The 27,083-nt window shown below is 44.6% G+C and overlaps 1 long non-coding RNA gene and 1 pseudogene across 1 annotated transcript in view; one reads left to right on the top strand and one right to left on the bottom strand.

Moving 5' to 3' along the window:
- LOC120374616 overlaps positions 1 to 27,083 on the top strand; it is an 86,036-nt gene that overhangs the window by 15,702 nt on the left and 43,251 nt on the right. Inside the window, exon 2 of the long non-coding RNA XR_005586175.1 lies at positions 16,123 to 16,245. This is a non-coding gene — a long non-coding RNA (uncharacterized LOC120374616). The remainder of the gene's footprint in view (positions 1 to 16,122; positions 16,246 to 27,083) is intronic.
- Positions 1,319 to 1,849, bottom strand: LOC120374610 (annotated as a pseudogene).

The following is a 27,083-nucleotide window of genomic DNA, read 5'->3' as shown; positions in this document are numbered from 1 at the left end:
TTGCCTAGTGTTTGTAAAGTGCTGTATAAATTCAACGTGTTAATGAAGCCAGTCTGTTGGAGAAATATGTTCCCAAGGATACTTTCTTCTATATAAGACCCAACTTTCCTCCCACTCACACAAGCGTAAATTAGGAGTAGAGCTCCTAGACTCAGATGCATGGGTGTAAAACTAGTGTGACAGCAGAGTTGGACTCCGTGGGCACTCAGCCTTCGACTTCCTTGACACTGCCCATGTCTGAATTGTCAAGGGCTTTTTCTCATGCTTCACTGCCCAAAACATTGAGTTCCCTGAACTTTTACCTAAACAAACCTCCTGCCAAGAACTGTGGAGGATACAAAAATCACACAACACAAAGAGGTGGAAAATTCTCCATTGGTTTAACTCCACTCTACTAATGCTCCATAGACTGGCCTTATACTGTGCTTGGCCTGCTTTGGTTTTCTTTCCAACAGCAACTCTTGCCCTACATACATACACCTGTTCCTCGTTCCTTTCCCTTGGTCTCTTTTCCACCTTCTGAAAAAGTGAATATATAAAACCAAGCAGCCATAAGCATTCAAATTCCTATTCTGGAATCAGTGACTGCCCCGAAGCACCGTCACTTATATTTGTACAGTACCTAGCACAGAGGGGGGGCAACCCTCTTGTGGCATTTCGGTGCAACATAATATTCTAATATTATCACAACATAATATTTTAATGATCAATACACTATAGGGCTGCATATGGTTTCTCAGTGTGCTGCTTGCTGTGGGAATTTATGGTGACAGCTTCTTCTGCAGACCTGGCCAATTTGTACAGCAGGATTAGACACTTGTAGGAGCAACAATAGCATTTATGGTTATACAAATACAAAAACAGTATGGCGGCTAGGCCAAATAAATGAACAAAGAAAACTGTCAAATTCAATAACTTGACAGAGTGTATAATCCAAAGTTCACTTTGCTTAGGATTTTATTACTCTTTCAAAGCAATCATTCCGGTAACTTGCTGCTGTTGTTCTAATACTGGAAATACTCTTTTTAAACAGGTAATAAAATGTCAACAACTGGACTTTGGCTTACACTGATTGGGGGGGTTTGGGAAATGAAACTTTTGCAAAAGAATCTTTAGCACCTGGAGTGTGTGACAGTGTGTGTGAGAGAGAACTTTGCATAGCTATAGCACCTTTCTAATTTCAACGTTATTTCTAAGAGCTATTAAAGTGCTGTGCTTTGCATATGATTATACTGAATTCCTTACTAATGGTGTTAAGGAGCCACGCCACACAGTTTTTTGTTTTCTTTTTTATTTATGTACGTCTGTTATGTCAGATTTACTCCTGAGCCATAAGTTTTTGCGTCTTCAGCTTCTTTTGAGAGACTTTTTTTCTTCTGAGCAAATTCCTTTTCTGGCTTTGGAATAATCTGCTCCTTCTCAGTGAGGATCATTTCAATATGACAGTGGGAGCTCATGTAGGGGTTGATACGACCATGAGCTCTGTAGGTACACCTCTGCATTTTGGGGGCCTTGTTGACCTGGATGTGCTCAATTTGAGTTCAGCATTACTCTCAGCATTTTTTAGTATGTGCAGTAGGAACTCTGCACTCTTTTTAGGCCAACGCCCCTGTGTCCAGCCCCACTGCTTGGCCGGAGCACATCTGCCAACTCCACCATTGTAATGACGGAAAGGAACACACTGCTTTTTTAGGGTCATATCCTTTAAATATTTAGTGGCATTCCGGATATGCATGCCCTTGATAGCTTGAGCTGTCTCATGAGTTTGCTTGAAGTGGACTCGAAGGGTAGAACTCCTTGACTTGCATGATTTGGTGGGGTTCTCTGGATGAAGTGAGTAGTGGACCATTTTCAGAGCTTAAGTCAGGGGCTGGTAAATGAAGCACTGAGCATTTAAGTGATTTGCTCAAGGTCTCACTGCAAGTCAGTGATAGAAATGGAGACAGAACCCAGGTCTCATGTTTCCCAGGATATTACACCATAATTTCATAGAAAAAATGGCTTCCTAAAATGATGGAACACACTGGGAACACTTTTTCGTCTTCTCAGGCCTGGTCTACACTAGGACTTTAATTCGAATTTAGCAGCGTTAATTCGAATTAACCGTGCACCCGTCCACATTTAATTCGACATAGAGGGCTCTTTAGTTCGAATTCTGTACTCCTCCCCGATGAGGGGAGTAGCGCTAAATTCGACATGGCTATGTCGAATTAGGCTAGGTGTGGACGGAAATCGACCTTAGTAGCTCCGGGAGCTATCCCACACTGCACCACTCTGTTGACGCTCTGGACAGCAGTCCGAGCTCGGATGCTCTGACCAGCCACACAGGAAATGCCCCGGGAAAATTTGAATTCCTTTTCCTGTCTGGCCAGTTTGAATCTCATTTCCTGGTTGGACATCGGGGCGAGCTCAGCAGCACTGGCAATGATGCAGAGCTCTCCAGCAGAGGAGTCCATGCAATCTCAGAATAGAAAGAGGGCCCCAGCATGGACTGACCGGGAAGTCTTGGATCTGATTGCTGTGTGGGGCGATGAGTCTGTGCTTTCGGAGCTGCGCTCCAACAAACGGAATGCAAAGACCTACGAGAAGGTCTCCAAAGCCATGGCACTCAGAGGATACAGCCAGGATGCAAAGCAGTGCCGCGTGAAAGTCAAGGACCTGAGACAAGGCTACCAAAAAATCAAAGCGGCAAACGGACGCTCTGGAGCCCAGCCCCAGACATGCCGCTTCTACGAGGCACTGCATGCCATTCTCGGTGGGTCTGCCACAACCGCCCCACCAGTGTCCGTGGACTCTGACGATGGGATAGTGTCGACGGGCAGTTCCTCGGCGATGTTCGCGGACGGGGAAGATGAGGAAGGGTTTGAGGAGGACGAGGCAGGCGACAGCGCTTACAACGCTGATTTCCCCGACAGCCAGGATCTCTTCATCACCCTCACTGAGATCCCCTACCAACCCTCCCCGGCCGTTACCACGGACCCTGAATCAGGAGAAGGATCAGTCGGTAAGTGATTAAAACATGTTAACATTTATTTTTTAACAAAACAGGAATATAAGCTAGGCGAAAAGAAGGTCTATATATAGGGGGACGGAACAGGCATCTTCTTCAGAGATCTCCAGGAAGCTCTCCTGGAGGTAATCGAAAAGCCTCCGCAGGAGGTTCCTGGGGAGAGCTGGCTTATTGGGTGCTCCGTGGTAGCACACTTTTCCGCGCCAGGCTCTCATCTGGTACTCCGGGACCATTGCCTTCACGAGCATGGCAGCAAAGGCCCCTGGTTTGTGCTGGCTTTCATGCAGCATGCGCTCTCTGTCTGCCTCACTGACCCTCCTCAGGGTGATCTCGCGCGCAGACTCCTGCATTTAAGCAGAGTGATTTGTGTACTATTAGTACTGGTAGTGCTTCACTGTTCCTTTGCACAACAAGAAGCGTCACTTTACAGCCACGTGGTGGAGGCTGCAGAGTGGCAGCATACAGGGATCTTTCCCAGGGAAGAGCTGTGAGGGGGTGGAACAGGGGCAGAGTTTATGCTTTCAGGATTGCCTGCAGCAAGAGGACAGAGCTATACATTCACTCTTAAGCAGCCAAAAGTCTTTGGCTTACCATGCCTGGCTGCTCCACGGATTCTGCTGTCCTGCCCCGCTTGTCTGGTCTGCAGTGCAATACCCCAGGCAATGAAAGCGAATTCAGAAAAATCAAACTTTCCCTGAGTGAGTTCGCATGAGATAGGTGCTGTGCATGGTCTTGTTAACAGACACTGATTAGACTATGTTCCTTGTTTGCAAACATGTATCTTTGTAAGGAATTCACTCCCTTTTTCCCATCACACAGCTGCAACTGTATCCCGACCTGCTCCAGTATGCCCCTCACAGAGGCTGGCGCAGATTCATCATTCATTCATGCCCGTCACCCCAACCGAGGTATGGGCCGCCAACAACAGATCTCCATAGTCTTCTATCCTGGGCCATTCGCTCTAGCTGGTTCCAGGTATAGCCCATTTTGCTATCAACCTGAAGGTAGATATTTCTTGGGCGGCCTCTTTTCCGCTTGCCTTGGGGGTTCCACTGCAGTGCCTGTCTGGTGATGTTGGTTGGCTGCTTGCGTAGTGTATGTCCTATCCAGCCCCACCTTCTCCTTCTAATTTCTTCCTCTGCTGGGAGTTGACGGGTCCTCTCCAAGAGGTGGATGTTACTGATGGTGTCTGGCCAGCGGATCTGGAGAATCCTTCTGAGGCAGCTATTAATGAAGGTCTGGATCTTCCTGGTGGTTGTTTTGGTTGTCCTCCAGGTTTCAGCTCCATACAGTAAGACTGATTTCACGTTGGAGTTGAACAGTCGAATCTTTATTGCCAAAGACAGCTCTCTGGAGCTCCAGATGTTCTTGAGCTGTAAGAAGGCTGCTCTTCTGGCGCAGATTAGGCGGCGCAAAAAAAGGACACGGGACGAGATGTTTGCTGAACTTATGGGCTGCTCCCGAGCCGAGGCGGCCCAGCAGAGCCAGTGGAGGGAGAACCTCACTCAGCAGCAGCGCTCACACAGCGAACGGGAGGACAGATGGCGTCAGGAGGACTAGCAGGCAACTCAAACGCTGCTTGGACTAATGAGGGAGCAAACGGACATGCTCAGGCGCCTTGTTGATGTTCTGCAGGACCGCAGGCAGGAGGACAGAGCCCCCCTGCACTGTGTCTGCAACCGCCCTCCCCCGCCACAAAGTCCAATACCCCCCTCACCCCAAATAACCAGAAGGAGGGGCGCGAGGGGCCGTGAAAACTGTCACTGCACCCCAGCAGAGAGCTCAATTACCCAAAAGCTCTCAGTCCATATATTTTGAAAAGTCCCTACCTTTCTGGCTCACCCAAGCCCAAATCCCAGTTTCATCCCCCAATTGTGTTGTTGAGTATTAAAAGTAGTTTGCTGTTAATTACTGTTTCCGCCATGTTTCTTTGCAGAAGACTTTGTATGAAGGGGGGGGGGGTTGTAATTGCGTAGGACATTCACCATTACCAGGGTACAGACATGGGGGCAGGATCAACAGCAGGTCACACACAGAGTGCAGTCACTAGGCACCCTGGTCAGTCTGTGAGGTGTTTTTAATGTTCTGTTCATAGGCGGCAGGTGCCCTGCTCAAGGTATATTTGGAGGTGGGTCTCTGTCTGCTGCCCCAGGGCCCTAGCGCCTGCCATCCACAAATGGCAAGGCAGGCTGCCCTTACCCTGCCCTTCCACCACAGCCCTGAGCCTCTACAATGCCCCAAACCCTCAGCCCCAGCCAGAGCCCTCATCCCCCTACACCTCCTCCCCTACCCACACCCCTCACCCCTTACTACGCCCCCACCCCCAGCCCAGAGCCTGCACCCAAACTCCGTCCCAAACCCTGCACCCCTCACCCCTTCCTGCACACCCACCTGTAACCGTCCTCCCTCCAGAGATCGCTGTGGGAGCCTATCATTCCTGGAGTCTAGAAGCTGTCTCTACAGCACTGCACACCCTACCCACCACGGTCTGCGTCCCTGTTTCAACCCTTTAACGCGAAGTCATTAGTAAAGACAAGGTTGTTAATTAAAAATGCTCCATTACCTTTATTTTTACATGGGTGTTGGAAGGGGGGAAACGTGGTGAACGGGGTATGTAAGCATAGAAAAAAGTCAACAGTAAGTGAAATAGGGGCAGGTTCAGCTTCTCTGTAAAGAAACAGAACTATCACAGGTTACCCTGCTCACTGAGGAACCTAGCTTTCAAAGCCTCCCGGATGCACACCGCTTCCCACTGGGCTCTTCTAATTGCACAGGTGTCTGGCTGAGCATAATCAGCAGCCAGGCGATTTGCCTCAACCTCCCATCCCGCCATAAAGGTCTCCCCCTTGCTCTCACAGAGATTGTGGAGCACACAGCAAGCTGCAATAGCAATGGGGATATTGGTTTCGCTGAGATCCGAGCGAGTCAGTAAGCTCCTCCATCTCCCCTTCAGACGTCCGAAAGCACACTCCACCACCATTCTGCACTTGCTCAGCCGGTAGTTGAAGAGCTCCTTGTCAGTGTCCAAGGCGCCAGTATAGGGCTTCATGAGCCAGGGCATTAGCGGGTAGGCTGGGTCCCCGAGGATCACTGTAGGCATCTGCACATCCCCAACGTTTATTTTGTAGTCCGGGAAGAAATACCTTCCTGCAGGCGTTTAAACAGACCAGAGTTCCCGAACACACGCGCGTCATGAACCTTGCCCGGCCACCCGACGTTGATGTTGGTAAAGCGTCCCCTGTGGTCCACCAGTGCTTGCAGCACCATTGAAAAGTAGCCCTTTTGGTTAATATACTTGCTGGCCTGGTGGGCCGGTCCCAGGATAGGGATGTGAGTCCCATCTATAGCCCCACCGCAGTTTGGGAATCCCATCGCGGCGAAGCCATCTATGATGACCTGGATGTTTCCCAGGGTCACTACCTTTGAGAGCAGGAGCTCCACGATTGTGTTGGCAACTTGCATCACAGCAACCCCCACGGTAGATTTGCCCACGCCAAAGTGGTTCGCTACTGACCGGTAGCTGTCTGGCGTTGCTAGTTTCCAGAGGGCTATGGCCACTCGCTTCTGCACAGTCAGGGTTGCTCGCATCCTGGTGTCCAGGTGCTTCAGGGCAGGGGACAGCAAGTCACACAGTTCAAGGAAAGTGTCCTTACGCATCCTGAAGTTTCGCAGCCACTGTGATTCATCCCAGACCTGCAGCACTATGCGGTCCCACCAGTCCGTGCTTGTTTCCCGGGCCCAGAATCACCGTCCCATAGCATGAACATGACCCATTGCCACCATGATCTCCACGGCGCGGCGTACCGTGCTTTGTGAGAGGTCTGAGCCACTCTCTGACTTCATGTCCTCACCGTGCTGCCGGAGCCTCCTCACCCGATTTCTCAGCATCTGACTATGGAAGAGGTGGACGATAAGGTGCGAGGAGTTGACAACGGCCATAAGTGCAGCGATGATCGCAGCGGGCTCCATGGTCGCACTGCAGTGCTGTGGCATCTGCGCTGTCACTGACCAGAAAAAGTGCATGAACTGATTTCCCACTGGCGGGAGGGACTGTTGAATTCTGACAGTTACCCAAGACCACCCTCGACACAATTTCCCCCCCAGCATGCATTGGGGGGAAATCCCAGAATTCAAATGGGCAGCGGGGAGTGCAGGAACTGTGGGATAGCTTCCCACAGTGCACCGCTTCCAAAGTCGACGCTGGCCCCGTTAGTGTGGACTCACAAAGTCGAATTAGTGTCCTTAGTGTGGATACACAAATTCGACTTCGTAAGGTCGATTCCACAAATTCGAATTAAGTTGAATCGAACTACTCTTGTAGTGTAGACATACCCTCAGACAGAATGCAAGCTGTAACTGTAATCAAACTATAACTATAGCACTCATACCCGTCAATAGTAGAACCTTCTCCCTCTTTTCATATTTTCTCTACTCTATCTAAACTTCTCTCTTTTACCCACTCCTAACTTTATCCCTGATCTTGCCTGTTATGCGTGGAAAAGCCTCCCAGTTCATTTTTGCCAAGTGCCTTCAAACCTGAAGAACAAACCTGTTCTGTGAAGTGTTCCAGCTACCCACACCACTCCCCACTCTGGTATTTTTTGGTGTTTGTCTTGTAAACTCTTTGAGGCAGGGAATGTATTTGTTGTGGAGTCTTTGCTGGCACCTAGGGGACTGTGGGCCAGACTTCCAGCCTAGCATGCAACCCAGTTCTTTTCTTTTTGGGGGTGCACCTTTATACCGGCATATTTAACTTTTCAGTGACATGTGATGCCTAACTATTACATGCATCCAGAATTCATGGTGAGCTCGAGTGTTTGTGAGCACAAAATTGCATCCACAAAAAATGGATGCTGTCACTGAAAAGCTGGCCTTGAAGTTAAACTTTATCAGCGAGGAGAGTGACCTGCCCTTTGCTGTGTACTGTATGAAAAAGCACTGGACAGATCACCTCATCTTCAAAAACATCCAAATGATCTCCTGAGTTCAAATGCTCTAGGTTTTTTTTGTCAATCATATCTAGTAAGTTAGCAGACTGACTAATTTCCCCAGACACTTATGAACAGAGCAATAACAGCCATAAAACCGTGATCTTATTTTGGCACTAGTCCATTGTACATAACAAGCTGTCGAGCTTAATTAGGCAATTCTGTTCTATCACTTTTAATAACCGAATGTTTGTCTCCCAGCTATTCTGGTAGGCTATTACTGATATTACTGGCAATGTTGTTTTCCACCTTTTTTTAACTTTCGCATTTTGTGCTAGAACACATTAACACTCTTAAGTAGTGGGTGACTCTGCCAGTTAATATAACTGCAAAAGTGTTCTGTTGCAACATCAGAACATATATCACTAAGAATAGCTGCCACAGGTGACTTTGCCAACATCATTTGTACATATGCCTTGACGCTTTTCTCTTTCATCTTTGAAGAGAAGGACTTGTTCTATCAAGAACTTCACAGCATCATCAGTAAACTAATATCAGGCGAATCACTCTATCTACTGGGATTCTTCTATGCTAACTTTGGCTCAGACCATGAGATGTGGCCACTGTGCATTGGTCACCATGAGTGAGGGGGGAAGATGAATGACAATGGGAACAGACTACTGGTGCTCTGCACCCACTGATGACTGGGTATTACCAACACTTACTTCCGTGGTGGTCACCGCTGGAAGGTCTTGTGAAGACACCCCAGATCTGGAGACAGGTGTCAACTGGATTTGTCACCCATAGAAAACACCTACAGGATATTTCCATACTCCAAGTTTTCACATTGCAGATTGTGATACCAACTGTGAGCTTATATGTTGCAAAATAAGGCTTTCATTATGGAAATCCTGTTGTACTAAACAAAGCTGTTGTCCACACTTTAACGTCAACATCAAAAAAGACCAAGAAAGATGCCTCCAATTCACTATGAATCTCAGGGAAGCTATCTGTGTCATCGACTGCACCTCCCCTGAATGCTGATGCACACTCAGGATGAATACTCATATAGCGTTTGGTGAAAAGACTGGACAAGATGAAGACTGGGTTGCAGCATGCTCTGAAGAAACGCTTCCAGTTATTGAAGCAAAATGCCCAGCATATCTCTGCCACAACCTGAACCCTCTCCCAAGATATCTCAGAGTGGCCAAGAGTGCACTGCATTGAACAGCAAGGCAGTGTGCTCAATCATACTGCTTGATATGTGAGAGAAGATACAAACATCCTTTGAGGCTGGGTAGGTTTGGCGGGATTTGATTTAAATCAGGAGTCATTGTTAAATATTGATTTCTCCTCACACTCACACAGAATTTTTCCACTGATTACAGTAAGGCAAGCGTAGCCTCTCCTGCACCTACTACCCGCAAGGATCCACCATCACCAGCCCTATGGTCCTCTGCAGGCTTGCTCTCCCGGCCTCACTCCCGGCCAGGAGTGCAGGGGCCATCCCCAGACAGGAGCTGTTCAGCATTGGGGTGGCCTCCCCTGCAGCCATGAGCACATCCTCCTCTTTGTGCCTCTGAGTGAGGTGGTTTCTGTTCCACTGGGTCAGGACTGCAGCCTCCCCCGTACCTTGAGTTTGGATGCCTTGGGCCCCTGGGCTGTGCAGGGAGCCCCTGCAGCCCCGCTATCAGCACTGCCTTAACCCTAACTTCCCGCTTAAGTTCCTGTGAAAATTAAAATGGTTAAACTGAAAAAAAGTAAAAATAAAAAAGCAGTATTAATCATCAAAATGACAAATATATTAAACTAAATGCTGCCACTGCTAAGAATGGAGATCTAAGAAGTCTGTGCGATGGAAGCAAGAAATAAGTATGTCCTTCTGTTGAGAAGACTGCCCTGCTCAAATCTCTTAATGGAGACATCATCATTGACAGAAGCAAACAGAAGCAATGCTGGCTGTAACCCTATTACAAATTCTATGCATGTGAAATCTCTGTTTCTGAAGCAGTGCTAAATGTGATCTCCAGGCTCCAGACTATCAAAAAGCTTGATATAGGACCCTCTATAAATGAGCTTGAAAAGACAATCACCTCCCTAGCACAGGAAGTGATACAAGAAAAGATGGAATTCCAGTTAATATACTGAACCAAGGGGGTCAGCTCGTGCTTAAACATCTGCACAATGTCTTACTTGCCTGCTGGAGGAAAGAAGGGATACCACAAGACATGAAGGATGCCAACATCCTTACATTGTATAAAGGCAGATGATATTGAAGTGATTTCAACAACTATGGAGGAATCTCTCTCCTTAGTATTGCTGGCAAGGCTTTCACAGAGATCATTCTTAAGACTTCATGTTCTTGCTGAACATGTATGTCCAGATAGTCAGTGCAACTTCCATGATGGTAGATAGTGTGAAGACCATGTCAATAATCAAAGGACTTTGCAAGAAAAGTGTCAAGAACAAGGGAAACCTCTCTACGTGACCTTCATAGATCTTCCAAAGGCTTTTGACCTGGTCAGCAGAAAGGTCCCTTTCCAATTGCTAGAGAGAATTGATTGTCCCCGAGTCTGCAGCAGTCTGATTCAATCCTTCCATGATGGCATGAAGGCTACAGTCCACTGTGACGGTGATCAGTCTGACAGTTTTGAAATCAAACAGGGATGTGTTTTGGCACCAACACTCTTTGGTATATACTTCTCTCCGCTGCTTTGTTGTGCTTTATTATCTAGCACCAAGAGTCAGATGGAAAACTCAACTTTGCTTGTCTATGAGCAAACAGCAAAGTTACACACCTACTGATAGGAGAACTTCTTTTCAATAATAATGCAGTGCTCATCACGTGCAGTGAAGAGGAGCGACTTTGCAATAACTTTGTGCTTGTTTGTGACAAATTTGGACTAACCATCAGTCTAAAGAAGACAATGATTATAGCACACGGTGTGTTGACTACACCAGAAGTTCTAATAGGTAATGCCAAACTAGAAGTTGTGTACAAGTTCTGCTATGATCAACTACATTGCACAATTTATCTCTAGATGACTAGCTTAATTCTTGCATCAGAAAGGCCAACTGACCAAGCAGATAATAGAAATGTAGGGTTGAAATGACCTCAAGAAGTCATCAAATCCCTGCCCCCACACTAGGGCAAGACCAAATAAACCCAGATCATCCCTGACAGGTGTTTGTCCAACCTATTTTTAAAAACCTCCAATGATGGGGATTCCACAGCCTTCATTGGAAGACTATTCCAGAGTTTAACTACCTTTATTGTTAGAAAATTTGTCCTACTATCTCACCAAAATTTTTCTTGTTGCAAATTAAGGCCATTACTTCTTGGCCTACCTTCAGAGGACATGGAGAATATGTGAGTGTGATGGGATGGAGTAGGCCCTGAGGCCCCCTGCTGGAGGCCTTCTGGCCTTGCCACACCCTGCCCCAGAAAAGGGCAGTAGAGAGGTCCTCAAAGCTGCCTAGAGTGGCTGATTCCCACACAGCCAATCAGGGCCCAGCAGGTCAGTATAAGAAGAGCTGCAGGGCCGGAGTGAGTGGATGGACAAAGGACATATTCAAAAATATCTCTTCAGTAGAGAACTTGCGGATGCTCTGAGGCTGCTGGGCAGACCTAGGCTCAAGTTGAAGGACATTTGTAAGGGAGACTTTAAACTTTCAACGTCAATACTGCAAGATGAGAAGATGCAGCTAATAGGCTATCCTAGAGGGCTGCGCCAGGGGGTCAGAGGATGGTTAAGGGAGGGAAAGTGAAGAGAGCAAAAAGGAAAGCACAGCAGGCCTCAAGCACTAGTAGTGCACCAGCTTCATTCTCTGGCCCTGTGCCTTAGACCTGCATTATCTGCAGCAAGGACTATCATTCAAGAACTGGCTGCCTTAGCCACTCGTGCTGCTGCAGTGTGATACACAGTAATCAAATTGTATAGCCTTCTCCTCTGCCTGCTTTGGTGTGGACACCAGAGTTTTCTGAGATGGACAGTTGCCATAATTAGGATTATCTGGTAGTCTCTTGGTTATGACTATGAATTTCAGAAGTGTCACAATGTACTGTGTAATTATTGCCGTTGCTCAGTAATAAATCCCACCAAACCTCCAGGGTGCCACTAGCATTTTCGGTGTACCGTGACTGGGATACAAGCACCACAGGTGCTTCAGCAGCCAGGACTCCTAGGTGCTAGCCCTGGTGGGGCCCAATAACCACACAGACACATGGCTAAGGGAAAGGGCATTTTACTAGGGATGGTGGGAAAGGTTGCAAATACCTAGGTACAGAGGCTTAAACAGTTACAGTTCAAAGTGAGTAATAGTAATTCTTCTTTGGGTCCCTGGGGCAGTCCAATCGAGAGTCAGGGCTGTTCAGGTCTAGTGCCTGGGGAGCCCTCTCCTGTCCAGCCTCTATAAAAGTAAGGGCCCCTCTGCACTGACTCCCTGCCTGCCTGCCTGCAGCTGCTCCCCCATAATTCCCATGCAGACCCACACCCAGCTGTAACATCTGGCAGTCACTCTCTTGTCTGATCCACTCACAGCTCTGCATACTGTTCCTGCCTCCTGTTTGCCTCCAGCTCCTTGCTTGCCATGTAGCTGCTGGTCTCAATTCCCAAACCAAGCGCAGCCACTTCCTGGTTCAGGATTGAAATGGCCCAGGAAAAGTGATGTGCATTGGGTAGGGGATTGATGGGAATTGTAGTCCCCTGCTTAGCAGATCCATCACAACTACATGATTAAATGCCAGGTGCTGAAAAAATTGGATTCTGAAAGATGACAAATAGTAGAGCTGTGTGAACTGTTCTCTGAAAATGTATTTTATTAATTTTACCCCTTTATGTGTCGTCAAATTTTTGGAGAAGAAACTTTTGATTTTTGTATACTTTTTGTTAACTGGTCAAAATTATCTGAGTGACTTTGATTTTATGAGTTTGTTTTTCCAAACATATTTCAGTTTATGGATTTCACATGAACTGTTTGTGACTGATTCAAGTATTTACTCTTTGTGGTTCACTGTTTAAACTATGACTGATCACAGGGGCCATAGGGGACTGTTTCCCCTCCCAGTCCAGATTAGTGACTTTGAAACCAAGGAGAGCTTTCAAAATAAGCATGCAAATATACCTCATGTAAACACATTCCAATGAACAGTCACAATATTTTCTTTGTCCAACCATTATTTTTCTTTGATCCGGATTGCAAACAAAAGAGCTGTCAATATTGTGAAAGTGAATTAATGGGAATTTTATTCCAGTGAACACCAGCTCTAATAACCAGCTAAGCTCTGATAATCAGGAAGCAGAGATTTTTGCATGTTTGATTTAGCTCCTCCAAAGTGAATAGCAGGCTATTCTGACTGGTTATTACTATGCACAGAGTTCGGTAAAAATGTACTATCTACTTGGATATTTATTACACCAGTCTTTGACAGTATTGACCTTTTAGGAAGTGAACAATAGACATTGTTTGACCGTGCATTCAATCAGAAGTCAAATTTAATTGTTGTATTCCACAGGGCTGCTTGGAAAACACTCTCAATATTTTCCAATGAGGGAAAATCCCATAGCAATGAAAAATGGCAGGTTGTCTGCAGAATGTTTTTTCCAGGCGCAAAATGAAATTTCTTTTCATTTTTTTGTTTTGAAACAACAAAAAAAATGTTGAAATAACTGTTGTTGTTGTCTTAAAATGTTTGGTTTTGAGAAACCAAAAAAAATGTTATTTTCCCAGTTTGGGATTTTCAGAGTTCAATGCCTCCTTTTTTTTTTTTTACTCCCCCCCCTTTTCTACTAGACACTGGTTAAAATTAGAAAAGTGAGTGGAAACCCACTTTTTACATTATTTTTATTGTTCTCCAACTGGAAAAAGTAGGAAAACACAAAGACTGTTCAAATTGGGGTAAAGGGGTAGGGGTGTGTGTGTGTGTGTGTGTGTGTGAGAGAGAGAGAAAAAAAAGAAAAGGGAGTAGCAGAAACAACACCAAACATCTGAAAATGGAAAACCAAAATGTTTTTGTTTCCAAAAAAACAATGTGAAATGACATTTTAAGATGATACAAAAATTAATTTAGTTTCAAACTGTCAATTCAAATTTTCCAATGGGGAAAATTTAAAAACATGTTTAAATCAACATTTTTTCATGACAGCGTGTCAACTTTGATGAAACCACATTCTCTGATGGGGTAGGGGGTTCCTTTTCTTTTTTGGTTAACAAAATATTTCGACCAGCTCTAATATTCAGTAATAGAAGCGGGGCGTGGGGGGGAAAGAATCTTTCAGGTATAGACAAGGAAGTAAAACAGTGTTCAGGTGAGAATCAAACTTTATCGTGATTGCACCATCTCTTTATTTACAATGTTAGACGCTGCAGATGAGAAGGCTTTTGCAACAAGACAAGAGTAACAAGATTGTTGGGAAGGACTAGATAGGAGACCAGTGTTTAGATGGGAAAGGAAGGGAAGAGGCTAATATAAGGCTGTCTGACGAAATTTATGAAAAATTTTTACGGAGAAAGGGCAGGTTTAACCTGGATTCTAAATTGAGGCCCCAGTTCATTCATGTTTAAAGCTAAGCATATTAGACCCAATAGGTCTGAATAAAGGTCTGAAAAGGAATAGGTTTCAGCCCATGTTTAAGTCCCATTGAAGTTAAGCATATACCTAAATGGTGTCCTGCATGGGTATTTTCCCTTGAATCAGGCCTTCAGTAGGGAGAGAGTGGAGGAATTTGAGGATGAAGATGCTACAGTTGTGCTTTTTGACAATGATGGCCCTTCTCTATCTAGCAAGTAAGGATACATTTTGTTCTACTTAGTAAATGCTACAATAACACTTTTTGCCAAAATACCAATTGTAATAACATCAATGTCCCCTGTCTGGGAAAGGAATAAACGAGAAGTTCTATTAGAGATGCAAATTTCCAGAGAAGCCCTAGGGAAAGCACAGTTCATGATTCACTCGGGTTTCCCCATGACTGCAACACACAAAATATGAATGAGCCAAATGCAGCACTTCTTATTCTTGCTGTGGTGTAAATTCAGTCTAATTATGATCTGTATATACAACAGCCTTGTCTGGCTCTGCTGTGGAGTCTGTTTACTCTGATTCACACACAGCGTGGATATAGTAAATACTGCATCTCTCATCTCAAGAATCACAAGTGTGGATGATGCAGTCGCTCCCACCCCTCCCAAGAAAATACAAGAAAATGCATCTGTAGAATTCATCTTTTTAAATGACCTGGGAAATGGTCCCTTTTTGCCTCTCTCTGGTGTATAAAGGGAGTCTGAAAGGTGTCTTTTTTTTGTTTGTTTGCAATGTGTTTTTTTTTTAACCTGAGAGAGATTGACAGAATTGCAAAACCCAAGGATTCCAAAATCCTTATACTCGCTTCAAAATCATGACATTTAAAAGACAAACAAGCAACACATTTGAAGTTCTTTTTATATGCCTTCTGGAATTGGAACTTATAAGGTTCACATTTCCAATGTGTTTCCCCCTGCCCCCAGTAATTATGAAAACTAGAATTTTTTTAAAATGAAAGCTGAGATTTTCCAATAGTAACCTGATTTCAGTGGCTGGAGCTTTAAGAAAAACACCAAACGCTGTGAGAACTGTAATAAAATAGAGAGAATTGTTAATGGTATCTCCATCTTCCCTAGTTCTGCTCAGAGACTTCTTGGAGACCTAAAACGAATGGTCAGCTTTCCCAGAGCTTTAGTGACAGGAGTAGGGAAAGTGTGTGTGTGTTGGGAAATACAATATAGTTTTTTTTAAACACAGATCTTTCTCTACATTTTCCAGGGTGCAGAGTTAAATAGTAAAAATAAGACCTTACATGGCCTGAATAGAAATCGCCTTTCCTCTCAGCTGATCAGGTTTCACTTGCATGATGTTTTTGATACCTACTAATTCTCCAGTTGTCCAGAGTTTTTCAGGGGAAAGCAGAGCAGACAAGAGCTGAATTTCTAATAGGAAAAAAGAAGCTAGGACAAAAACTTTTGTTTTGGGAAGAGAAGATAAACCTTTCAGGTCACCTTCATAGAGAAGCAAAAAAGGGAGGCAAACCCATATTTTCCCCCTTGCCGGTGATTTTTTAACATGTAGTGATTTTTTTTGATAGGAATATACTGCTTCAGACCACAGTCCATATTATTAATAATAATTATTTATTTGTATAATCATAGAGCCTAGGAGCACCAGTCATGGACCAGGATTCCATCATGCTAGATACTGCACATACGCAGAACAACAAACAGTCCCTGCTCTAAAGAGCTAACAGTGACTAAAACCTGATGCTTCAGAAGAAGGTATGTACCTCACAATAGCCTTATTTATACATGCAGGGGTTAGGGGATAAGAGACCTTCCTCCCAAGCTCACCTGGCAATAGTTGGTTGATGGCTTTAGTTGGAGGACTTAGCATTTGTGTTGTCAGTGTATACTGGTAATAAATATCACAGTTAACTACCAGTGGTGTGTGAGGTGAAAATGTGGGCCTAACATGGGTGACACCATCCAGAAAGGGTGGGTTTCAGTATGGTTTCGGGGGGGTTAATTCTGCAAATGAAAAAGTATAATTTAAAATGGATTTGCTTTTTTACGAATTGATAATTCCAGTGCCTTTTGCATAATGTAAACACATGGAAGTGATTCAAACACAAAGGTGACTGAAAACGAATGGATCCTTATGTGATATGACTTCTTGACATTCAGCTTGGAAGATACTGGATCATTAAAGTACATGAGACATGATCTAATGCATAGGGCACTAGACTGGGACTTGGGAGACTTGAGCGTCATTTCTCTGCTCTGCCTGTGATCTTAGGGAAGTCCCCCTCCTTTGGTTTCCACCTCTTTCCCTCCCACGCCCCCGCCCCACTTTTGTCTGTCCCACCTACTTAGATTGTGAGATCTTCGGGGCTGGAACTGTTTCTTACTACTGTGCTTGGCACAATGAGGGCCTGTGGCCTCTAAGTGCTACTGCAACATAAAAATAATAGAGGTGAAATTCTTGTTCTCTGCTTTGGAAAGGGCAATTTAATTGCATTAGTCAGTCTGGCAGAGGTACTTGCGTGCGATGAGGTTTACTGCTGTCAAAGTTTCCATTTCTGACCAATGTCTGCTTCTCATGCATTTGGCAGGCTGTGAAGGTAGTACACTTGGAGCAAAGATGACTCCAGATTCTCAGATGTTTTTGTGAAAATAACTTTAAAATAAAAGGAAATTGCCTTCAACTTCTAATTACTGTATTAGTACAAACACCCTTCCCCCTTGTAAGAATGGGGTTAGGCAGGATTTCTTTGCTGTATTTGATGTTACTAATTTTGAGTGTTTTTGAAGATAATCTACCTTTCCAGCTGTAGTCATACTTTTTCCAGTTCTGATTTGATACAGAAAATGGAATAATTGATCTAGTCACTGAAGCAATGATAACATAAAATATCTGTTCTTTTGTCATCTGATATCACTTCTCACTCTGCCACATCCTCTTTAACTACTTCCTGGATCTCTCTCTCTCTCTCTCTCTCTCTCTCTCTCTCTCTCTCTCTCTCTCTCTCTCGTGTGCCTTTTTTCCAGTCATTTCCTATGACTGCCGCCTTCCATTTACTCTAAACCAAGTGTCCTCTTTCAGACCCTTCCTTAATGGGTGGGCCTATTCTGAAAAGAGACATTGTAGGAAAATAAAGTGCTGTAGGGTCCCATTTTTTTTCTTGGTCTGTCTGTCTGGGTCAAATGTGCTCAGTTTAAAAGTAGAAAAGTTTTCTCAGACTGCCAGCCCTGCAAGCCCTGCCTGAGCTCTGAGAGTCAAGCTGGCTTCCTTACATTTCGTGCATCATCACCAGTAATAAAGGATGTTGAGACAAAATTATGACACCCGTGAAATCAGATGGCCTTCAAATGGTTTGTACAGATGCATCAGACTAGAAAGCCGTAAACAATTCTGTTGATGATCTAAAGTACGTATGGACTCCAGCTCACTTCCTGTGAACTGTGCCGGCTGTACAAGGCCTAGAGAACTAAAAACAGTAAAAGCGTATCTGTCATTGAAGCCAACAGTTAGAAAGTGCCTTTTTTATAGTCGTTATTCAGAGCAGAACAGCACTTTAAAACCCATTTCTGGCTGAAGAAACATTGCTCTCCTCACTAGCTATGGCTAGGTTCCTCCCTGCTTTGCAACTATTGTCCTATGTATTTGTCTGATCACATGGTAAGGTAGGAGCTGGGACCTCATACAGCACTAAATATCAACAAAGAGTCCTGTGGCACCATAAAGACTAACGGATGTATTGGAGCATAAGCTTTCATGGGTGAATACCCACATCGTCAGACTCATGTAATGGAAATTTCCAGAGGTAGGTATAAATATGCAGGCAAGAATCAGTCTAGAGATAATGAGGTTAGTTCAATCAGGGAGGATGAGGCCCTCTTCTAGCAGTTGAGGTGTGAACACCAAGGGAGGAGAAACTGCTTTTGTAGTTGGCTAGCCATTCACTGTCTTTGTTTAATCCTGAACTGATGGTGTCAAATTTGCCAATGAATTGAAGCTCATCAGTTTCTCTTCGAAGTCTGGTCCTGACTTTTTTTGCCATAAGATGGCTACCTTTACATCTGCTATTGTGTGGCCAGGGAGGTTGAAGTGTTCTCCTATAGGTTTTTGTATATTGCCATTCCTAATATCTGACTTGTGTCCATTCATCCTGTTACGTAGGGACTGTCCAGTTTGGCCGATGTAAATAGCAGAGGACCATTGCTGGCACATGATGGCGTATATAACATTGGTGGACGTGCAGGTGAATGAACCGGTGATGTTGTAGCTGATCTGGTTTGGTCCTGTGATGGTGTCGCTGGTGTAGATATGTGGGCAGAGTTGACATCAAGGTTTGTTGCATGGATTGGTTCCTGAGTTAGAGTAGTTATGGTGCAGTGTGTGGTTGTTGGTGAGAATATGCTTAAGGTTGGCAGGTTGTCTGTGGTGAGGACTGGCCTGCCACCCAAGGCCTGTGAACGTGAGGGATCATTGTCCAGAATGGGTTGTAGATCACTGATGATGCGTTGGAGAGGTTTAAGCTGAGGATTGTAGGTGATGGCCAGTGGAGTTCTGTTGGTTTCTTTCTTGGGCTTGTCTTGTAGCAGGAGGCTTCTGGGTGCACATCTGGCTCTGTTGATTTATTTCCTTATTTCCTCGTGCAGGTATTGTAGTTTTGAGAATGCTTGGTGAAGATCTTGTAGGTGTTGGTCTCTGTCTGAGGGGTTGGAGCAAATGCAGATTTGATGATAGGGTTTGTACCACTGTAACTATACCGGTATAGTTAGAGCAGTAAAACTTTCCAGTGTAGATCAGGAACTTAGTCTGACACATGGAGATAGAAGAGAACTTTGCTTTCTATTGTTAAAATGGTGGAAGAACCTCTCAAAGTTTACAGATTTAGTTCAGATAAAATAGCAAGAAAATACAGCCTGTTAGAGGAATCTATGGACTTTCTTCCATTCTTTGCCTTTTCTGGGGGTTGTTAGAGGTAGAGGGGTGGTGAATAGCAGTTGGGCAGGAAGGGGAATTTGTTAGGAAGGAAGGACTGTGAATGGCCGTTTGGGACTTGGTGAGAAAGCAGCAAGGAGGGAGACAGATAGAAAACTAGTGAACATGGATGGGGAAGGATTACATCTGGTGCTGTATTTTATCCAAATAGTTACATATCTTCAAAATATTCTGTTTCTTCTCCCCCCCGAACTGTGTTCAGAACTTGAAGGTTTTTTTTTTCAGGTTTAAAAAGTATACCAGTCTGCCCATCCCTAGTGAAGTCAACAAAAGTACCAAATTTCCCTATTAATAAAGGTCACTGTTCCAGCTGGAAACTTTTTGCAATACTTGATTACTTTCACAGTTTAACCCCGTGATCTGCAATCCAAAGTTTAGGAAATTCAAGATTAGATGGTTGTGCAGAAAGCAAGTGATGATGACAAGTTGGGAAAGGCGAGGAATGGAAATGGGACATTAGCAGCTGAAGCCCCTGCTTATCAGTGTCTGAAGAGCTCAGTTATAACACCGAAAGGTGTCATGACAAAGGCAAGAGCTAAAGTGTCTCCACTCAGTCTTCATCATCCAGTGTTATGTGACCTGACATAAGTAAAAATGGAAGTGACTCGAGCCTATAACCTGTGTGAACTCTAAACACAACTTTCAGATAGAAACTAGTAGTTAAACTAGTAGTTAAAACCAAACTTCTGGCAGTGACAATCATTTAGGTTAGTGTTAGAGATGGGATAGAATCAGAGTAACTCTGTGCTTTCAGAAAGCTTAGGTTTGGATCTAGATCTGGAGCCAAATGTTACAGCATAAGCCTAAATCTGATTATGGCTAGTCTTGATTTGTTGACAGATGCTGGCAATCTTCTATTTTCCCTTCCACCAGATTTGGGAATGCAGTTTTTTTTATACAATATGCAATTCACATATGGAACTCATTGCCTCAATATATTGCTAAGCCCAAGAACTTAGTAACATTGAAAAAAGGAGTAGAGATTTATATAGCTAATGAGAACATCCTCACTTACATTAGACAGAAAACAATATTTTAGAAGGAATGTAAATCTTCATGCTTCATTGCATAAGAACAAGGGCGGCTCCAGACATTTCGCCGCCCCAAGCACGGCAGCACGCTGCAGGGGCCGCTCTGCCGGTCGCCAGTCCCGCAGCTCCACTGAAGCCACGGGACCAGCGGACCCTCCGCAGGCGTGCCGCTGAAGGCAGCCTGCCTGCTGCCCTCGCGGCGACCGGCAGAGTGCCCCCTGTGGCTTGCCGCCCCAAGGACGCGCTTGGTGTGCTGGTGCCTGGGCCTCTAGCACATGCAACAAAATAATGATCTAGCAAATTTATTGGCAAATGGCAGGATGGGTTGGAAGTGACGAGCTATAGGGCGCCCACAACATATTAGGCTCAGTAATTACTATGTCTAGACGGTCACACCCCTTTGGTCAACCGGGCCTTAATAGGGACCATGTACGTGACAGCGGAGTGAAGTGAGAAATGACAGATAAGTCAAAAGCAAGCCTAAGGTGTCACTCTCTTCCCCCTGACCCCTCCTTTTTTCACTTCTACCTTCTCTAGAACAGATGTTAAGTTTAAAAAAAAGTCAGATGTTCCTAACCAACTTTTAAATGCCTACTACATTGGTAACTGTACCTTGTGGCAAATTTGCCTTGTACAGAGGATGCATTGGGTGCTTTGTTGGTTTTTTTCAAATTTTTTATATCCTCCTCCCCCCCACCCAGTTACACTTTTTTTTTGTCTAACCAATTGCTCATTCTTTGCTTTTAATTCCCTTTGGGAACTTTTTCCTCTTATGACATTTCCCCTTCCCAGAGTTCCCCACACTCTCCCCTTCACTAGCTCCCTTTCCCCCAGCTTCACTCCCAGTTAAGAAAAGGACTGTTACAAACTGCAGCTATCTGTGTGGAAAATGAACATTGCCCAGAGTGACCTTAACCTTAGAGACCAATCAGAGAAAATACAAACGTAAAGTTATCCTGATAGAGCACAGAGGGAGGTGTCTGGGCTCCTCTGATAACCTGAACAGAACAAGAAATGGCTACTTGGCCTTGTCCTACCTGGTCCCCGAGCTCCTGGCCCGGGAGGCTCACCCCAGGCCCCTCCCCTGCTGTTCCCTCAGCTCCTTCACTCTGCTGCTGGCGCAATGCTCTGGGCAGTGGGGCTGGGAGCTCCTGGGGCAGCGCAGCTGCAGAGCCCAGCCTGACCCGGTCTCTGTGCTGCATAGTGGCAGCAGCGTGGCCCGGCTCCAGGCGGGCGGTGCGGCTGTAGAGCTGCCAGCCACTGGTGCTCCAGGCAGCATGGTAAGGGGGCAGGGGAGTTTGGGATGGTGGTCAGGGGGTGAGGGTGTAGATGGTGGTCGGGGGGAAAATGGGGTTGACTGGGGGCAGCGGACCCGGGGGGCAGTCAGGAAGGAAGGGGGGTTGGATGGGGCGGCTGGGGTCAGTCAGGGGCAGGGATTCCAGGGGCAGTCCGGGGACAAGGAGAAGGGGTGGTTGGATGGGGCAGGTGTCCCCAGAGAGCCATCAGGAATGAGATGAGGGGTTGGATGGGGCAGCGGGGGTCTGGAGGCAGTCATAGGACAGGGAGCGGGGGTGAGTGGATGGGGCAGGGGTCCCAGAGGGGCTGTCAGGGAACGGGGATGGGAGGGTTTGAATAGGGCAGGAGTCCCTGGGGGGGGGGCAGATAGGAGGTGGGGGCCGGGCCACAACCCTCTCCCCTAACCGGCCCTCCATACAATTTAAGAAACCCAATGCAGCCCTCAGGCCAAAAAGTTTGCCTACCCCTGTTCTAGACTAATACATGTAGCCTTACTTCAACAGGCAGCTTTACATATACACACAGATTAATGTATTATCATAATACATATATCTCATGCAATGTATTGTATTTTCCAAATAAAACAAATTATTTTTATATATTTGAATGATACAAAAGTAGGGTGAAAATCGGGGGAAAATACTTTTTGTAAAACCTGGGATTTTTTTCATTAAACATTGGTTTAAACAGAAAATGAAGGGGCTGAACTATATGATAACTGAATATTTGGGTTATTCATATAAATTAGGTCTAGCAAAGAAAGTTTAATCAAAACTCTTTTTTGATGGGAAATTTGTGTTTTTTGACTGAACGAAGATTTATGTGAAAAGGGTCTGCTTTGTGTGGAAAATTTTAGACTCTCCATTGACAACACAAACATCTGGAAACTGAAAAGTTTGGATTAAAAAATGGTCTGTGGTGCCTTGTAGGAGCTGTAATTTGGCTGCCTCATGCTCCCATTCTCCTTTATGGGCTGGATTCCCCAGGAGACAGTCTCCCCTATGATTAACCATAGACATGTTCTCCCATGATGTGCCACAGCAGTTAAGAAAGAGAGAAGATCATGGTGCCTCATGGAAGATATAGTTTGGGTACTTCCATTCTCTCCCATAGGCTAGACCTCTGACAAAACTACATCTCTCATGATGCACTACAGTGGCATTTCCAAATCAAAATGTTCTGTTTTCAGATAAAAAATTGTGTTTTGATATTTTTTGGGGGGTGGGAAGAAGGAATTTTCTGACCAGCTTTTATAAATATCCAATCTCTTTTTGAATCTAGCTAAGTTTTTGCCCTCAGCAACATCTTGTGGCAATAAATTCCAGTGCACTAAAATGCTCAAATTCTCTAGACCACTTCTCATTCTACACTCCATAGTGTGTGTGTTCTTCATTAACACCCGAAATGCTTTGGAAGATACTTGATTAATTATTAGAGTTTTTGACTGTTCATTACCTCAGTTGAGGGATACTTTTCATAACTCCCTTTCATCATGCATGCCTGTACAAAGTGAATCTAAAAAACTACCAAGAGTGGAAGGTTGCAAGATTGGATCCTGCTGGTGCAAGTGAGTAGAGAATTTGGATTTGGTAGCATTTTGTATTTACTTGGCATACATGTAAATGACTTGCATTGGGCTAGAGACATTTCCATTTTTTGTGGAGTAGGAGACAAAATTTCATTTTTTAAATTGGTCGAAAATTTCACCTTTTTTATATATTTCTTATAAAAAGTGTAACTTGAAAAATAGGAATTCATTATGTGGTCTCCTTGCAGAAGGCTGAAGGTCTTGTAAAATATAAAGAGGAGCATTATATGTTGCCCTCTATGCCCTGGCGGGATTGACTGGGACTATATGACTAAATAGGTCTTTTCTGTTTCTAGCTTCCAAGGCAACAAGTAGTTTGGCATGGCTGTCCAATGTTGGCAATAAAGAGTTTGAGGCCATCCTTTCTGGATTCATGCATCTCAGGATGCTAGAGGCTGGTGGCCTTGTTGAAAGGAAGATTTAAGTCCCTGATTCATAGCTACAAAGCTTGTACTGTGTGATAGCTGCTGTTTATGTGTAGAGAAGAGCAACAAATCTGTGGTCCAAAATAAAGTGGGTGTGCTGGGGGTGAGCCTGGAAACGCTAAGAGATTTGGAGATTTTTTTGGAAGTTCAAAATATGTTGGATGCTCTTTGGTTTAGAAATCAGGCTGGAGACCTCATGAGAAAGAAACGCTGCAAGGATGCCAATATATTTGGAAACAATCCTGCAATGCTTGCTAGCACAGATGGTCAACTCCATGGGACTGCTAATGTGAGTAAAGAGTGCTTGTGTGACTTGGGAACTGCCTATTTACAGCCTGAAGTGGAAGTGCAGAGGTGTGTGGAAATAAAAATAAATTATATTTATATCAAGCGTCCCTCCTCCACCCCAAATGCCACAAAGATTCCATTTCAGTTCATAGTTTGGGCCTGTTCTTGTCTTCTCCAACCTGGTTTACCTAGCCTTAAACTGCAATGCACACACTTTGACCAGCCTAAACTCTGAGTAATTCCCCTCAGGTGAAATGTTATCTGGAGCTGCTTGCATCTAAGTAGAGGCACCGTTTGCCTCTTGAGTAGGAGACAGGAATGAGATCTTTAGCTTTCAATGATGAGGGCGCAACTGCCTCATCTAGAATTGCCATGATTAAAGAGGAGCTGGGTGTGGCCCAAAAGGCTCTCTCTTTCATCAACAGAAGTTGGACCCATAAAAGATATTTCCTCCCTCACCTTGTCTTTCATGGTTAAATTTTGATGCACTTGCTTAGTGCAGAGGATGGAAGAACTGCAGAAGTACTGAGCCAGCTGAAAAGAGAATTAGTGTATTCCAGACCCCCAGAAGAAATTGTCTGAATCAGTCTGTCTGCACTATGTAAGAAAGTGTACCCCTCTGAATTCCGGATGATCAATTCTTCTTTATTACTGGAGTCACTTTAGTCATGTGATTTTTTTTTCCTCTGCACTTCCTGAAATGGGAGGTTAACTTCTTTCTCTTTTGTCTGTCAGTTCTGCTGCCATCTCTTCTGTAAAGATACATTTGCTTTCAGCCAGTTTAATCAACAAGGCACTAAAAACAAATCTCCCTGCTCCCACTGACCAGTGTTAGCATCAGTGAGGTTGTGTTTTGTGTGTATGTGGTGCTGTAAATTTCCCAAATCTAAAAAAAAAAAAAAAAATTCCAATGCAATCTAATCTGTGTGCATAAGGACTAAGTGACTCAACACAATGTGTTCTGCTGTCCAGTCAAGTATCAGTCCTTTTATGGATAATATAAACTATTTTGTCAAGTATCAGAGGGGTAGCCGTGTTAGTCTGGATCTGTAAAAGCAACAAAGAATCCTGTGGCACCTATGAGACTAAACTTTTTTTTTGCAGCATACGGGTTTCAGATGCAAGCTTCAGAGAACAAGAAGAGAAGAACCATCCAACCAGCTCATGCTGCATCGCTGCACTGCTGTTAAAATGTCCTGTGTTGCTTCTTTGTTGCTTTTATAAACTATTTTATAAACTGCTTTTTTCTTTATCAGTCCTGCTGCTGGCATCTCTTGCGTACTACTGTGGCGGTCACTGGGTATTGACACCAGGCACGTGACAGACACTTTCATGATAGGCCAGTGCATTTGAGATTGATTCTATGGATGAACTAGCTGATGTGCTTACTAATTTTTAATGATGACGTAAATAGTGGAGTCCAATTTCATTCCTACGTGTCAGCTCCCAGGGAAGAATTACTTGCTCTTTTTTTCTTTTATATATGCTTGAGGCAGAAGGGGTTGATGGTTCCCAAGGCTCCAATGCTCATGCCAGAGATGGGGGTTATCATTGAAGCGTGTGTATTACATACATTTTCTCCTGTTCTTCCTGTTGAAATAGATTTTCTCTTCTCTGGGTCTTGTGTTATGCTTTCCCTTCTCTCTCTCTCTCTTTCTCTTTTTTTTTTTGGGTCCTTTTTTAATGTATATTTAAACATTGTCTTTGGAACCTACCTAAATGCTTTTGCCCACTGGCTTACTCTATTATTTTTCCTTATTATCCTAAACTCAGTTAAACTCATGCTCACCGGCTCAAAGATTCCACTTTAGCTCCAGGTACCTGTCTAATCCATTTACAGTGGACAGGCAGTCCAAAATTTCCTTTTAACTGTGTGTTCAGTGTATTGAACCAGAATGTTACCTACCACAGCATTCACAAAGCTCCTGGATTATTGCTGTAAACGTTACTACCCAATAGCTGTCTCAGATTAAAATCTGCCATGAGCGCCATATCTTGGGACTTTCGATCTCTTTTACAAAGGCTTTCATTTAACTTCCCCTCTGATTTTGGGCATCTATAGCAAATGCCAGCTGTCATATTACTCAATGATCAAAGCATAAAATACAGCCTGGGGATCAAATGCCGAATGGAAAGAGCAGATAATTCTCAACTGCAACCCTGGCCACTTACCCCATGCAGTCCTGTAATCCTGAGCAAGTCACTTAACCGCTCTACTTCAGTTTCCCCATATGTAATGTATGATGATGACATATGCGTACTGAGAAGTTTAAAGAGATGCTGTTAACATAAAAATCACCCTTCTGTCTGCAACAGTATAACAATGGTGTGTAATAAATTAACACCTATGATTAGTGTAGCTGAAAGTCTATAGAAAATATTTTTCTGTTTGTATATTTGAGAGCATTTTGTGTATTGTTAGTGTCACTCTTTTCCCTGTAGGGTTCGTTGTTTTGCTGGGGTCATTCATTCAGCAATAGGAGAGACAAACGCTTGGGCCCAGATCCACAAAGGTACTTAGGAGCCTAAGTCTTGTGTTTAGGAACCTACATCCTAGTTTTGTCTCTGCAATCCACAAAACTCCTGCCAAACCCTGTAGGTCCCTAAACTCACTTGGCACCTAAGTTTTCAGGGAAAACTTTCTTTGGCACCTAAATTTCTGCCTCTCAGCATGTGCACTGCAGGCTCCCTCTTGGTGTGAATAAATAATGAAAGAGGGTGGATGCAGGAGTACTGGACTGGGCAGGGCCGGCTTTAGGCCGATTCCACTGATTCCCCTGAATTGGCCGTGCCCAAGCCCCGGTATGGCGTACCGACAAGAGCCGGTGCGCCATACCGGGGTGGCGGGGCTTCCCCAGGGGGCAATTTAAAGGGCCTGGGGCTCCCAGCAGGGGTTGGAGTGCCAGGACCTTTAAATTGCCACCAGAGCCCCACTGCTGGAGACCTGGGGTAGGGCTGCGGGGCACTGGGGGGTATTTAAA

This window comes from Mauremys reevesii, linkage group 1, assembly GCF_016161935.1.
Source record: "Mauremys reevesii isolate NIE-2019 linkage group 1, ASM1616193v1, whole genome shotgun sequence".
NCBI classification, from domain to species: domain Eukaryota; kingdom Metazoa; phylum Chordata; order Testudines; family Geoemydidae; genus Mauremys; species Mauremys reevesii.
This window is presented reverse-complemented; position numbering and strand designations above follow the sequence as displayed.